Source organism: Lolium rigidum, chromosome 4 (genome assembly GCF_022539505.1).
Source record: "Lolium rigidum isolate FL_2022 chromosome 4, APGP_CSIRO_Lrig_0.1, whole genome shotgun sequence".
In the NCBI taxonomy this organism is placed as follows: Eukaryota; Viridiplantae; Streptophyta; class Magnoliopsida; order Poales; family Poaceae; genus Lolium; species Lolium rigidum.
The window spans coordinates 152,791,810-152,806,910 of NC_061511.1; positions in this window are offsets into that span (position 1 = coordinate 152,791,810).

Below are 15,101 nucleotides of genomic sequence, written 5' to 3' on the forward strand. Positions count from 1 at the left end.
GTGGTCGGTGAGCTGGTGACCGGTGGCTCGCAGTGGCGCCGAAATTTGAATTGAGAATTCCCTTTTCAGCTTAACTAGCACGGCACTTGCAAGGCCACCATTTCCAGTATGAGCACTAGTGGAGAAAAGTCCATTCGTACCGGTTCCAGAGGGGCATTTGTACCGGTTTTGCAACCGGTATAAAACATCCGGTACAAAAGCCCCCCCCCCCCCTTCATACCGATTCCTTACGAACCGGTATTAAAGGGGCCTCCACATGGGCCACCAGAAGAGCTCAGGGCCAGGGAGTTTTGGTACCGGTTTGTAATACGAACCGGTACCAAAGGTTGCCACCCGCGGCAGAGAAAATGCATGAATCTCTGCCGCGGCAGAGAATTTAGGGTTTAGGGTTTTTGTAGGGGTTTAGGGGTATCAGAGCGTTTCATATCGCGTCGATGCACCAGAAACGCGTACGTTTGAGTTTAGGTAGTACATGAAGATCAAGGTGATGCATATCAAGTTGGTGCATATAATATAACACACATGTAATTGCATAAGATCGCAAATTAAGTAGTACATGCATGAAGATCGATCTTCATGCATAGTGGTACTCTCCGAGGCGTACTCTATATATGTCTATTACATGTAGCATAGTGGTACTCTCCGACTCAAACTATATGTAACATGTACATCTTCATTCATAGTGGTACTTTGCGCATGGTGGTAAGACGTCCCGAAAGAAAAATCTCGCCAATTCCTCGCCTATTGCTATGAAGCGGTCCTCGATTGAGAGCTTGTTCCGCTTTCTTTCCAACTATAAAAGAATAAGATACAAATGAATACATGAGCTATGTGTGTGTGTGTGTATATATATGTATATGTATATATATATATATATATATATATATATGTATATGTATATATATATATATATCAAATCACAATCAAACAACTATTACTGAAACTCAGCACAACTTATGATAAGAAAATAAATTTGTGAATATTATTTTCGTACCTCTTTATTTCTTTCATTATTCGTTCTCTCGCTGACAATTATGTGGATGTACTCGCAAATGTAGTATCCACAAAGATCAGTCCCTTGTGGTTGTTGTGGGCATTTCTTTACAAGAATATAATTCAATCAAATAATAGTCAAGTATGATAAATGTGTGTGGACCTAGGTAGTACTACTTACTTTCGCACGCCATCGCAGCTTCGGTTGCCATTCATGGGACTTATCTTCCTTGATGAAAGTTTCCCATACGCTGCCCGACAAAAGAAAATGCATAAAAGAGTTATCAATTAGTTGATAGCAGGAAATTAACGAAACAAACCGATAAGAATTGAAATTACCTTCTGATCATAAGAAAACAAGACTTGTATAGTTCAGAATTTTTGCTTAGTGAGTCAAAGAGTTCAACTTCTCCATCGTACATTTTGATGACGAGAAGAATAAAGTGAAACCTACGCACGTTTAAATATGTAGTGTCATATATATAAGTCATCAGTTAAAATTTTGACATACGGTGAGCAAAATATAGTGTGTTATAAGACAATAAGACTCTGGAAGTTGTAAGGCCAAATTATTAGCCTTTTGTCACGTTGTCGCTTCAAAAACCTTAGGAAAGTCTCCGGTGTATCCTTGTTATAGAGGGGTTCTTCTATGGTTCTAACATGCATTGTGTCCGGGTCAATGAACCCAATGTTCGTGATTTCGTCCCTTTTGCATTCGAGCATCTTCGATCTGCATAATATAGTGCACAAAAGATTAGAATTTGCAGACAATGAACGAGCTGAGCTAAAGACTTGTCAAATTAAATAAATCACTTACAGACAATAGCAACTGATGATAGATTTGTCGAGGGCCCGGAGATTGTATAACTGGAAAAGCTCGTTGAAGTCAACGTTCACACAGTATTCCTGGAAGTAGTGCTCTTCCCTAACTCGCACCATGATAGTCTCGGTCCCGCCCTTTGAGGCATTAAGGTACCACGAATGCAAGTTACGCATACGTGTTGGTAGCTTCCTGAGATTCTCGACCAAATCTTTCCCTTGAACAAATTGATATGCTCGTTCAGCGAAGGCGTATCGGTTGTGTTTTGTAGAGAACTTTGAACGGCCTTCCCGTCAAACACCTTCAGAGGGGGGACCGATTGAACGGGTTGTTGTCCGAGCTGGTAGACTTGGTGTATCCCTTTTATCTCCTTGACACCCGATTGAATGGGTTTTGTCGCCTTGATCATCTTGTCATACGACCTTTCAATAGAACGCCTATAGTCAGATGGCGGCGATGGTACAAGGTCATATAGATTCTCAACGGTATGCACAACTTTCACCGGATCTAGTGTCTTCTCAAAAGGTATCTCTGGCACTTTCGGTGCAAAAAAGGCTTTCAGCTCGGACTCAACGGTTTCCCTGTTTTCCTCTTCACTTTTTTCCCAAGGTAACTTCTCAATGGGCGGCTGTGGTTTCTCCTTTCTAGATCTCTTCCTAGGCGGCGTACCGTTCCGCTTAACGGGCGCTGTCTTACGCGGAGGATCTCGAGATGGTGGACTCACGCTGGGTCCCTCTCAGGTAGGTGTGGACTTGGCTGCTCACGAGGACTCGCTACCAGGGAGGAGTCGATGGCATTTGCTGCTCATGTGGAGGAGTCGGTGGCCTTTGCAAAAGGACGATGTACTTCTTCGGCCATAGGGCGAAACCGTGCTTGACATCGGCCAGTGTCCTCTCATCGTCACCTCTAGGAATATCAAGCTCCACTGTTTCAAAACCCGGAACAACTTCATCGACCCCGACACGAACACAGCCAGGTGGAATGGGCATATGATGGTGCGTTGCTCCATCTTCACTTGGGTACACATAGCCGACCACCACCTTAACGGACGCGGTCCTGAATAACATATGTAGCTCGCAATCTGTCTTCTCCGTGACATAATCCACGGGGTAGCGTCCTCCACATCCGTCAAGATGCGAGGAACCGACACTGCTTCTTCGCTGAGATGGGGCAGCATCGGCTTGTGGATCATGTAGAAACAGCGGCTGATCAGGTGCCTTCTGATTTTTCTCAAGCGCCTCCACCCTATTTAACAATTCCGTTAACGTGTCGGCGTCCTTCTTCTTCTTTCGCGAACGGCTTCTATAAGTGGCAGCGCTGTCCGGCCACGCTTCCTTCATGGTGAGACCTGGGCGAGCTCGTACCCGTCCAACGTGTTCAGGATTCCCCAGAGCGAGTGTCAGCTCGTCATTCTCTCGATCGGGAATGTACTCTCCCTTTCTGACCTTGTCAATTGCATCTACAAGCTTCGGTACGATTGCCTCAATTTTTTCCTTCCATTTTCCCTGCGCAATGATCAGCCCTGTCTTTGGGTCCAACCCTGCCCCATGCGCGAACAACCAGAACTTGGACCGTTCGGGCCAGTCCCATGTCTGTGGAGTGATTCTTGCATTCATCAGTTTATTTTCAAACGCTGTCCACTTCGGAATGGCAGTATTGTAGCCACCTGACCCCAAATGATGCCAAAGTTTCTTCTTTGAAGCATTTTCCGTATGTGACCGATCGGGACACAAAAGTAGACGATTGCTTATACCTCTTAAATGCGGGTCAGTGATCTTTTATCTTCACTAGATTATCATCGAATACTGGATCTTCATTCTTATATTTGTCCCATAAATTTTTCTTCCAGGTCTGGAATTGTATGGCCATCTTCTTACATGTCCATTCCTAGAACTTTATTCTTCTGACCTTCCGTCATGTCTTCCGGTAGGCTGAATTTTTTCAGTAGCATGTCCCAAAGAAAAATTTTCATCGCGTCGTTGACATAACTAGCACCAGTCTCCGTGTTCTTCGGCTTACAAGAACTCCGGCTTGACTTGTAAATTTGCGGCAGTGCTCTTTGGGATGCTCTAGTTCACCATTAGCCTTAAATGACGTGAGGGCTAACCTGCCCTCGCCATTTAGCAGTTGCGTCGGGCCTCGTTTTGTTTTAACAGACTTGCTCGATGATCCAGAAGGCTAAAAGAAAAAAATTTCGTTAATAAGTGCAATTCAAATAAATGAATGCATCTAGGGATGAACATAGACTAATTGATACATAAATATACACCTCGCCGGAGTTTGTTATGGACACTTTGTTGTCTCTTCTATTTTTTTCAGACTCAAGTCCCTAGCCGAAATCATTCAGAAAGTCTTCGAACTCGTTGTCATCTCCATCGGGTTCCGTACCACGGGCACTCTCATAGATCAATTTCTGCACCGCTTCTTCCCCCTCCTCATCTCGGACGAAGGTGCCGTCCGCCATACCTCAATGTCACTACAAAATTAAGAAAGAAATTAAGAAAGCAATTATTTCATTCATCATGGATAACAATTGACATGAAGAAAGCAAAAAACCCTAACCCTAACACTAACTATATTTCGCGGCGGCACCACCACGGCCACGGACTCGGCGTTCCCCCTCCTCCTCCGCCACCGCCACACACTCGCCCTTTGGATCCGCCACACACTCGGCCTTTGGATCCGCCACACACTCGGCGTCCCCCCTCCTCCTCCGCCACCACCACGGACTCGGCGGCACCGCCACACACTCGGCGGCACCGCCACACACTCGGCCTTTGGATCTGCCACGCACTCGGCATTCCCCCTCCTCCTCCGCCACCGCCACGGACTCGGTGGCACCGCCACACACTCGGTGTTCCCCCTCCTCCTCTGCCACCGCCACGGACTCGGCGGCACCGCCACACACTCACCGGCACCGCCACACACTCACCGGCACCGCCACCCTCTCCACGCCATCGTCGCCTGCCTCGACCGCACCAGGTGCTCGACCAGCCCGCCCAGCCCCGCCACGATCGTCACCACCTATAGGGGCACCACGCCCACCCGAGCCCTGCCACCCACCGCGGCATGGCAGCAGCAACACGACATGGCAGCAACACGGCACGGCAGCAACACGATGCGGCGCAGTAGCAGAAAGGCATGCGCGCGGTGGCTTAGACATTTTGTCGAACACTCTACGCGCGCGGTGGCGATGAAGCGGTGGCGCTGGCCTTGGCGCCGGCGTAGGCGTCTCCGTCTGTGGCGCAGCAGAGCCCTCCTGGCCAGCCTGGTCTCGCGGCGGCGCGCGCGCGGCATGGAGCGCGGCAGCGGCGCAGCTAGTTGCTAGGCCGCGCGACAGCGCTGGAGGAGGAGGGGGAGAGGGGCGGGCGCGCTCACCTTGGTCGGGTTGCCGGCGCGCGGAGGAGGGGAGAGCGGCGGGCGACGGGGAAGGCGACGGCGTGGGCGACGGTGACGACGTGTCGGCTCTACGGCGAAGATGTCGATGGCTTGGGCGCGAGCGACGGCGTGGGCGACGGCGTGGGCGCGGGCGGTCTCTGCGCGTCTGCGTGTTAGAAATGGAGGATTTGGGGGAAATTTTGCCCGTGCGGCTAAGTCAAATGGAGGCGAACCCCCTTTGGTACCGGTTGGTCTTTCGTACCGGTTGGTGGTACCAACCGGTACCAAAGGTTTTTTTGTTTTCTTTTTTCTTTTGTTGTTTTCTTTTCTTTTGCTGTTTCTTTTCTATTTCTTTTTTTCTTTTCTGTTTCTTTTTCTTTTCTGTTTTTTTTCCTTTTTCTTTTCTTCTATGTTTCTTTTCTTTTCTATTTCTATTTCTTTATCTTTTCTGTTTGTTTTTGTTTCTATTTCTTTTCTATATCTTTTTTCTATTTCTTTTCTATTTCTTTTCTGTTTCTTTTTCTATTTCTTTTTCTATTTCTTTTCTATATCTTTTTTCTTTACTCCCGCCACGAGGCCGTCCGCGTGGGAAAAATTCCCGCCCCGGCGTCGCGCGGGAAACTTTCCCTCCATGACGCCGCGCGTGGGAGAAAAAAGGCGGGAAAGAAAGGATGGGAATAAAATTTTATTAATATTGAACTCGAATTAAAAGTACATAGCTCAACTGAAAATTAAGATACATGGCCAGATTCGACTGTTGGAGTCATTCGGTCATACTCGTGCCTAGCCCTATAGTAGTCGCCACTGTAGTAGTCGTAGTCGCCGTCATCATCGTCGCTGGCATCGGGGTCGCGGTAGTCGAACCTCGGCGGGAGAGCACGCGTGGGCTGGGACTGAAGGTAGCGCAGGCGGGGGCCACGGTAGGCCATGACGCCCTGGAGAGTCCGGTCGCGCCACCACAGCCGACGGCCGGCCTCGTTGAAGTTCGAAGGAGGTGGGCCGCCCTCCTCGTGCCTGGCAAGCGCCCTCTCACGCCGATTGATGAAGAAGCTTTCCCAAGTCGGGCTGTAGTCGGGATGCCACTGGGGATTCCTTCGCTGCTCTAGCGTGAGCTCGAAGTAGTAGTTGTTCGTGATGGCCATCTCGCGCGCCACACCTAGAGGGACTGGAGGGACCGGTACGCCTCCGACGCTCAGCAACCAGCCGGTCGGGACGCGGTAGCCCGGCGGGCAGGGGTAGTTCGAGGCGCAAAGTGTCTCCGCCTCCCGGGGGGTTAGATATACGATGGAAGCCATGGGAGAGAATGATGAGGTTTGCAGATATGAGTCTAGATGTGATATGTAAATGGAGGCCAAGCCTACATATATATAGTGAAAAAATGGCGGGATGACGGAGGCGGGAAGACAGAGGAGGGAACCGGTGGAAAGCGCGGGAAGAAAATAGGCGGGAACGCAATGGCGCGGCAAACCTTTAGTACCGGCTGGTGGATGCAACCGGTACTAAAGGTGCTTTTTGTGTCATGTAACAAAACTGTCGGTGGGATAAAGACGCGTGGGTAACCTTTAGTACCGGCTGGTGGGTGCAACCGGTACTAAAGGTGGTTTTCTGTCATGTAACAAAACTGTCGGTGGGATAAGGACGCGTGGGTAACCTCTAGTACCGGCTGGTGGGTGCAACCGGTACTAAAGCTGTCGGCAGGATAAGGACACCCTGCTCGATGAGATACATCATGTAGCACACGACGCCCTGTCGGAGGAAGAAGACAAAGTAGAAGCGGCACCATGCCTATAAAAGGAGCATCGATACGCCATGGCAAGAAGCTCAACAAGCCAACATGGATGGAGAGTTTCATCCCCATGGATGGAGGAAAGGGTTGGGAAATCTCCCGTGGCGGAACTTCTTGAAGATGCCCTTGGTGCACACGCCCTATGGCATCTTCGGAAGTTCCGCCTCGGAAAATTTTCCCTGCAAGCCCGTGAAAGACTCCATCTCCTCTAACAATGTTGGGGAAAGGGTTGGGAAATCTCCCGTGGCGGAACTTATCGAATATGCCCTTGGTGCACAGGCCCTATATATGGCATATTCGGAAGTTCCGCCTCGGAAAAATTTCCCTGCAAGCCCGTGAAAGCTACTTAACTAGTAAAACAAGCCAACCATCTCCATTGTTAATATCTTACATACAGTAACATCATTACACAAAAGTGATTTCCATATTGAGATACACAAGTTATGATCCCTATCTAGCTAGTTGATACGTCTCAAACGTATCTATAATTTCTTATGTTCCATGCTAGTTTTATGACAATACTCACATGTTTTATATACACTTTATATCATTTTGATGCATTTTCCGGCACTAACCTATTAACAAGATGTCGAAGCGTCAGTTCCTGTTTTCTGCTATTTTTGGTTTCAGAAATCCTACACAGGAAATATTCTCGGAATTGAACGAAACAAAAGCCCACGGTCCTATTTTCCACGGAGCCTTCCAGAAGTCCGAAGAGGAGACGAAGGGGGGCCAAGGGGGCCCCACACCACCTGGCGGCGCGGCCTCTTTTACTGTGTTGAATGGATTTCTTTGTTCCATTAACTTTCAGTAGCTTTGAGGAATGTCCAGAAGTGTTAAGAATGATTGTGTCCTCTGTGAACATGTGAATTTTTGATTATGCACTAACCCTCTAATGAGTTTGTTTTGAGTTTGGTGTGGAGGAAGTTTTCAAGGGTCGAGAGAGGAGGATGATATAATATGATCAAGAAGAGTGAAAAGTCTAAGCTTGGGGATGCCCCCGTGGTTCATCCCTGCATATTTCATGAAGACTCAAGCATCTAAGCTTGGGGATGCCCAAGGCATCCCCTTCTTCATCGACAACTTATCAGGTCACCTCTAGTGAAACTATATTTTTATTCTCGTCACATCTTATGTGCTTTACTTGGAGCGTCTGTGTGTTTTTATTTTTGTTTTTGTTTGAATAAAATCGGATCCTAGCATTCTTTGTGTGGGAGAAAGACACGCTCCGCTGTTTCATATGAACACTGGTGTTCTTAGCTTTACTTTTAATGTTCATGGCGAAGGTTGAAAACTGCTTCGTTCATTGCTATTTGGTTGGTAATTGGTATATTGTCTTGAATAATTTGATACTTGGCAATTGTTTTGAGCTCTCAAATAGATCATGTTTAAGCTCTTGCATCATGTAGTTTGAACCTATTATTGGAGAATTACTGTAGAGCTTGTTGAAATTTGGTTTGCATGATTGGTCTCTCTAAAAGTCTAGATATTTTATGGTAAAGGTGTTTGAACAACAAGGAGACAGTGTAGAGTCTTATAATGCTTGCAATATGTTCTTATGTAAGTTTTGTTGTACCGGTTCATACTTGTGTTTGCTTCAAACAACCTTGCTAGCCAAAGCCTTGTACTGAGAGGGAATGCTTCTCGTGCATCCAAAACCTTGAGCCAAAACCCATGCCATTTGTGTCCACCATATCTACCTACTATGTGGTATTTTCTCTGCCATTCCAAGTAAATTGCTTGCGTGCTACCTTTAAAATTTCATTCCTTGTCTTTGCAATACATAGCTCATGGGAAAATAGCTTAAAAACTATTGTGGTATTGAATATGTCGCTTATGTATCTTATTTCTTATAAGTTGCTTGTTGAGCGGTAACCATGTTTCGGGGACGCCATCAACTGTTACACCTTTGTTGAATATCATGTGAGTTGCTATGCATGTTCGTCTTGTCTCGAAGTAAGGGTGATTTATCATGATTAAATGGTTTGAGTATGCATATTGTTAGAGAAGAACATTGGGCCGCCAACCAAAGCCATGTATCATGGTGGAAGTTTCAGCTTGGACATTAATCCTCAATCTCTTATGAGTATATTATTCGTTGTTGAATGCTTAAGCATTAAAGAGGAGTCCATTATCTGTTTTCTATGTTGTCCCGGTATGGATGTCCTCAAGTTGAGATTTATCAAAAACGAGAAATCAAATGCGATCTATCTCCTTGGACCTTTGTACAAGCGACATAGAGGTACCCCTTTGTGACACTTGGTTGAAACATATGTAATGCAATGATAATCCATGGAAATCCGAGCTAACTAGGACAAGGTGCGAGCACTATTGGTATTCGATGCATGAGGCTTGCAACTTATAGGATGTTTTATGCATAACACATATGAATTATTACTACCGTTGACAAAATTGTTTCCATGTTTTCAAAATAAAAAGCACTAGCACATGAGTAATCCCTGCTTCCCTCTGCGAAGGGCCTTTCTTTTACTTTATGTTGAGTCAGTTTACCTACTTCTTTCTATCTTAGAAGCAAACACTTGTGTCAACTGTGTGCATTGATTCTCACATACTTGCTTGTTTGCACTCATCATATTACTTTGTATTGACAATTATCCATGAGATATACATGTTGAAGTTGAAAGCTACTGCTGAAACTTATATCTTCCTTTGTGTTGCTTCAAAACCTTCTATTAAGAATCTATTGCTTTATGAGTTAACTCTTATGCAAGACTTATTGATACTTGTCTTGAAAGTACTATTCATGAAAAGTCTTTGCTATATGATTCAATTGTTTAGGCTTTTATCTTTACCCTTGCTTTGAATCACTTTATTCCTCTCATATGCTTCACAATAGTATTGATCAAGATTATGATAGCAGCATGTCACTTCAAAAATTATCCTTGTTATCGTTTACCTACTCAAGGGCGAGTAGGAACCAAGCTTGGGGATGCTTGATACGTCTCAAACGTATCTATAATTTCTTATGTTCCATGCTAGTTTTATGACAATACTCACATGTTTTATATACACTTTATATCGTTTTGATGCATTTTCCGGAACTAACCTATTAACAAGATGCCGAAGCGCTAGTTCCTGTTTTCTGCTGTTTTTGGTTTCAGAAATCCTACACAGGAAATATTCTCGGAATTGGACGAAACAAAAGCCCACGGTCCTATTTTCCATGGAGCCTTCCAGAAGTCCGAAGAGGAGACGAAGGGGGGCCAAGGGGGCCCCACACCACCTGGCGGCGCAGCCAAGGAGGGGGCGCGCCCACCTATGGGGTGGGCCCCTCGAGCGCCTCCCGACTCTGCCCCTTCGCCTATTTATTCTCTCCGTCGCGAAAACCCTAGTACCGAGAGCCACGATACGAGAAAAGTTCCAGAGACGCCGCCGCCGCCAATCCCATCTCGGGGATTCAGGAGATCGCCTCCGGCACCCTGCCGGAGAGGGGAATCATCACCGGAGGACTCTACATCATCATGCCCGCCTCCGGACTGATGCGTGAGTAGTTCATCCTTGGACTATGGGTCCATAGCAGTAGCTAGATGGTTGTCTTCTCCTCTTGTGCTATCATGTTTAGATCTTGTGAGCTGCCTAACATGATCAAGATCATCTATTTGTAATGCGACATGTTGTGTTTGTTGGGGTCCGATGAATATGGAATACTATGTCAAGTTGATTAATTGATCTATTATATATGTGTTGTTTATGATCTTGCATGCTCTCCGTTGCTAGTAGAGGCTCTGGCCAAGTTGATATTTGTGACTCCAAGAGGGAGTATTTATGCTCGATAGTGGGTTCATGCCTCCATTGAATCCGGGACAGGTGACGTAAAGTTCTAAGGTTGTGGATGTGCTGTTGCCACTACGGATCAAACATCAATGCTTTGTCTAAGGATATTTGTGTTGATTACATTACGCACCATACTTAATGCAATTGTCTGTTGTTTGCAACTTAATACCGGAAGGGGTGCGGATGCTAACCCGAAGGTGGACTTTTTAGGCATAGATGCATGCTGGATAGCGGTCTATGTACTTTGTCGTAATGCCCTAAGTAAATCTCATAGTAGTCATCATGATATGTATGTGCATTGTTATGCCCTCTCTATTTGTCAATTGCCCAACTGTAATTTGTTCACCCAACATGCTATTTATCTTATTGGAGAGACACCACTAGTGAACTGTGGACCCCGGTCCATTCTTGTACATCTGAAATACAATCTACTGCAAACTCTGTTCTCTGCTGTTCTTCGCAAACAAACATCATTCTCCACACCATACGTTTAATCCTTTGTTTACAGCAAGCCGGTGAGATTGACAACCTCACTGTTAAGTTGGGGCAAAGTATTTTGATTGTGTTGTGCAGGTTCCACGTTGGTGCCGGAATCCCAGGTGTTGCGCCGCACTACACTCCTTCACCAACAACCTTCACGTGGCCTTCATCTCCTACTGGTTCGATAACCTTGGTTTCTTACTGAGGGAAACTTGCTGCTGTACGCATCACACCTTCCTCTTGGGGTTCCCAACGGACGTGTGCTTCACGCGTCATCACTAGTCTTCTGAGTTTTCTTCTTGTGTTTCCCTTTCTTCTGACTGCGACGCAACCATGGACAATCTTCATTATTTAAGATGATGCTTGGGTCAGTTTTTACCTTGAAGGGTGGAATATCATCAAACTTATTATAATCTTCTGACATGTCTGTCTTGTCCTCTACTCCCATGATGTTTCTTTTTCCTGAAAGAACTATGTGCCGCTTTGGCTCATCGTATGATGTGTCCTCTTGCCTTTCTTTTCTTTTTTTCGGTTTGCTAGACATGTCCTTCACATAAAAAACCTAAGCCACTTCACTGGCTAGGACGAATGGTTCGGTGTCGTACCCTAGATTCTTGAGATCCACTGTAGTCATTTCGTACTGCGGGTCTACCTGTACCCCGTCTTTCAGGTTGAACCATTTGCACCGGAACAAAGGGACCTTTAAATTAGGTCCATAGTCAAGTTCCCATATCTCCTCTATGTACCCATAATATGTGACCTTGTTCCCATTGTCATCTTCTGCATCAAAGCGGACACCACTGTTTTGGTTGGTGCTCTTTTTGTCTTGGGCGAACGTGTACAATGTGTTCCCATTAATCTCGTACCCTTGAAAAGTCGATATAGTCGAAGATGGTTGCTTGGCCAACAAGTACAGCTGCTCGTCATCGGTGACATTCATGAGACGTGTTTGCAACCAACCACCGAAAGTCTTCATGTGTTCTCCATCAATCCAATCTTCACGTTGCTCCGGGTATTTAGAGCGTAAGATATCCTTGTGTTCCTCTTTGTACGGAGCCACCAAGATGGAATTATAAGTAGAACTGTGTAGTGTGCTTGAGTGAAAGAATGTCCGTCCATACACGTTGTTGCTTTCTTTCCTAGCGTGCCTTTGATACGTCCAAAACGTATCTACTTTCCCGAACACTTTTGCTATTGTTTTGCCTCTAATTTGTGTATTTTGGATACAACTAACACGGACTAACGCTGTTTTCAGCAGAATTGCCCTGGTGTCTTATTTTTGTGCAGAAACTCAACTTTCAGGAAAATCCCCGGGAATAATTGCAATGGGCCTATTTTCACAGAAGATTGACGGAGCCAGAAGACGGGACGGAGCGGGGCCACGAGGCGCCCACCCCACAAGGCGGCGCGGTGGGCCCCTGGGCGGTGCCGGCCTATAGTGGCGGCGCCTCGGCCAGCCTCCGACGCTCCCCTCTGGACTACTTAAGGGTTTCGACCTAAAAACGCACGGGGGTTCGACCAATCTGCCAGAAGACATCCAAAACTCCGCCGCCATCGCGAAACTCCGTCTCGGGACCAGAAACTCCGTTCTGGCACCCTGCCGGGACGGGGAATTGGAGGAGTTCATCGCCATCATCACCACCGACGCCTCTCCATCGACCATCCATGTTTCCCCCATCCATGTGTGAGTAATTCTCCCGCTGTAGGCTGAAGGGGATGGTAGGGATTGGATGAGATTGATCATGTAATAGTCATAAGATTGTTAGGGCATAGTGCCTAGTATCCGTAGTTGGTACTTTTATGATATTGTTGCAACTTGTTATGCTTAATGCTTGTCACTAGGGCCCGAGTGCCATGATTTCAGATCTGAACATGTTATTTTTTCATGATGATATTCATTGTTTTATGATCTTACCTGCAAGTTGTATACACATGTTGCTGTCCGGAACCCGAGGCCCCAAAGTGACGTAAATTGGGACAACCGGAGGGCAAGGCCGTGATGTGAGGATCACATGTGTTCACGGAGTGTTAATGCTTTGCTCGGTGCTCTATTAAAAGGAGTACCTTAATTACCGCAGATTCCCTAGAGGCCCGGCTGCCAGCGGCTGGTAGGGCAAAAGATGTTGTGCAAGTTTCTCATTGCGAGCACGTACGACTATATACTGAACACATGCCTATGGTTGTTTAGTACTTGGATACCGCTTTATTATTATCTCGCAAATGCCCTCGCCTTGATTGTTAAATGAGCTCTCTTATCCATGCAGCGCCCGTTCATCCATCCCCGTGCCTACAGATATTTTAATCCTGTTGTTTACTATAATCACTACTGCTGTCTTTGTTGCACTGCTGCTTATATTTCACTACTGCTACTGCTATAAAACTGTTGCTACTGATAAACTCTTGCGAGCAAGTTTGTTTCCAGGTGCAGCTGAATTGAAAACTCCGCTGTTGTTATCACCAGAATTTGACCGGATTAGAGGTGGGCCGCGATTGAAGATGGGCTTGAAGAATATACATGGAAGAAATACATGAATCGGCCTTATATACCAAGTTTGGGCTAGTTTGCCCGTGTATCTGTAATATAGTAGGATACGTGTCGGTTAGATGGAGTTTGGGCTCGTGCCCGGTTGGGATTATTCCCACGTTAGAAAGTCTACGGACTATAAATATGTATCTAGGGTTTATGAAATAAACAACAATCACGTTCACCACAAACCAATCTAGGCGCATCGCCAACTCCCTTGTCTCGAGGGTTTCTTCCGGGTAAGCACCATGCTGCCTAGATCGCATCTTGCGATCTAGGCAGCACACGTTTATTCGTCGTCCATGCGTTGCTCGTGCTGAAGCCTTTTTAATGGCGAGCAACGTAGTTAGCATGGATGTTTTAGGGTTAGCATTGTTCATCGTATCATATGCTATCGTCGTGCGACCCTTAGATATCTAGCCGTCCTTACACCTATCTTAAGTGTAAGGGCGGCACCCCGCTTGATCATTGTTTAGTAGATCCGATCCGTTATGATTGCTCCTTGTTCTTCAGGGATTAGTTTAATATCTGCATAGTTAGGCCTTACAAACGGGTTGAAGGATCCAGTGGCGCGTAGGGTGTACTTTGCTAGCCCTAGACGGGATGTTCCGAGGATCAACTTCGTGTTGGTTTTTAGGCCTTGTCTAGGGTCTGTTTACGATCACCGTGCGTGGCCGCCAGGCTCAATCACGAGTAGGATGTTCCGATTAGGCGGTGAAAACCCTAAATCGTAGTAGGTCGTTTTAGCTTTATCTTGATCAAGCAGGACCACCATCCGATCGTACACCTCGTACGTATCATGGGTGGATCGGCTCCTTGAGCCGATTCACGGGACAACCTGAGAGCCGATCGAGGCTCGTATTTAATGTTTACGTGTATGCCATGCAGGAAACTAAGCGAGGCACATCCAACACCTTCCTGACCAGGTATAGGTCAGGTGGCATGCCCTTGCATCAGCATCGGACGTGCATGCAGAAGGCTTTGCGGGCCGTCGCTCGGAGGGACCAGGGCCAGCCGCAGTCCTGGGAGCCTCCCGGCTCTACGGTGTTGCCCGTCGCTGCCCGCCGGTGGGTTTCGACCGCAACACATTTCGGCACGCCCGGTGGGACCATCTTCGACATCAACCGCATCGCCATCTACATCCGAGATGGCGGAAGGTACTCCGACCAAGTACGAGGACCTCGACCGAGGAGCTCAAGAAGAAGCATGACGAGATCAAAGCGGTCCTCGAAGCCGACCTCATCGGCTCTTTTCACGTAACCCGCTCACATGGCATCGGGTGGAAAGGGTTCTCACCGAGGCGCGTCGATGAAGTGGACCTGTCC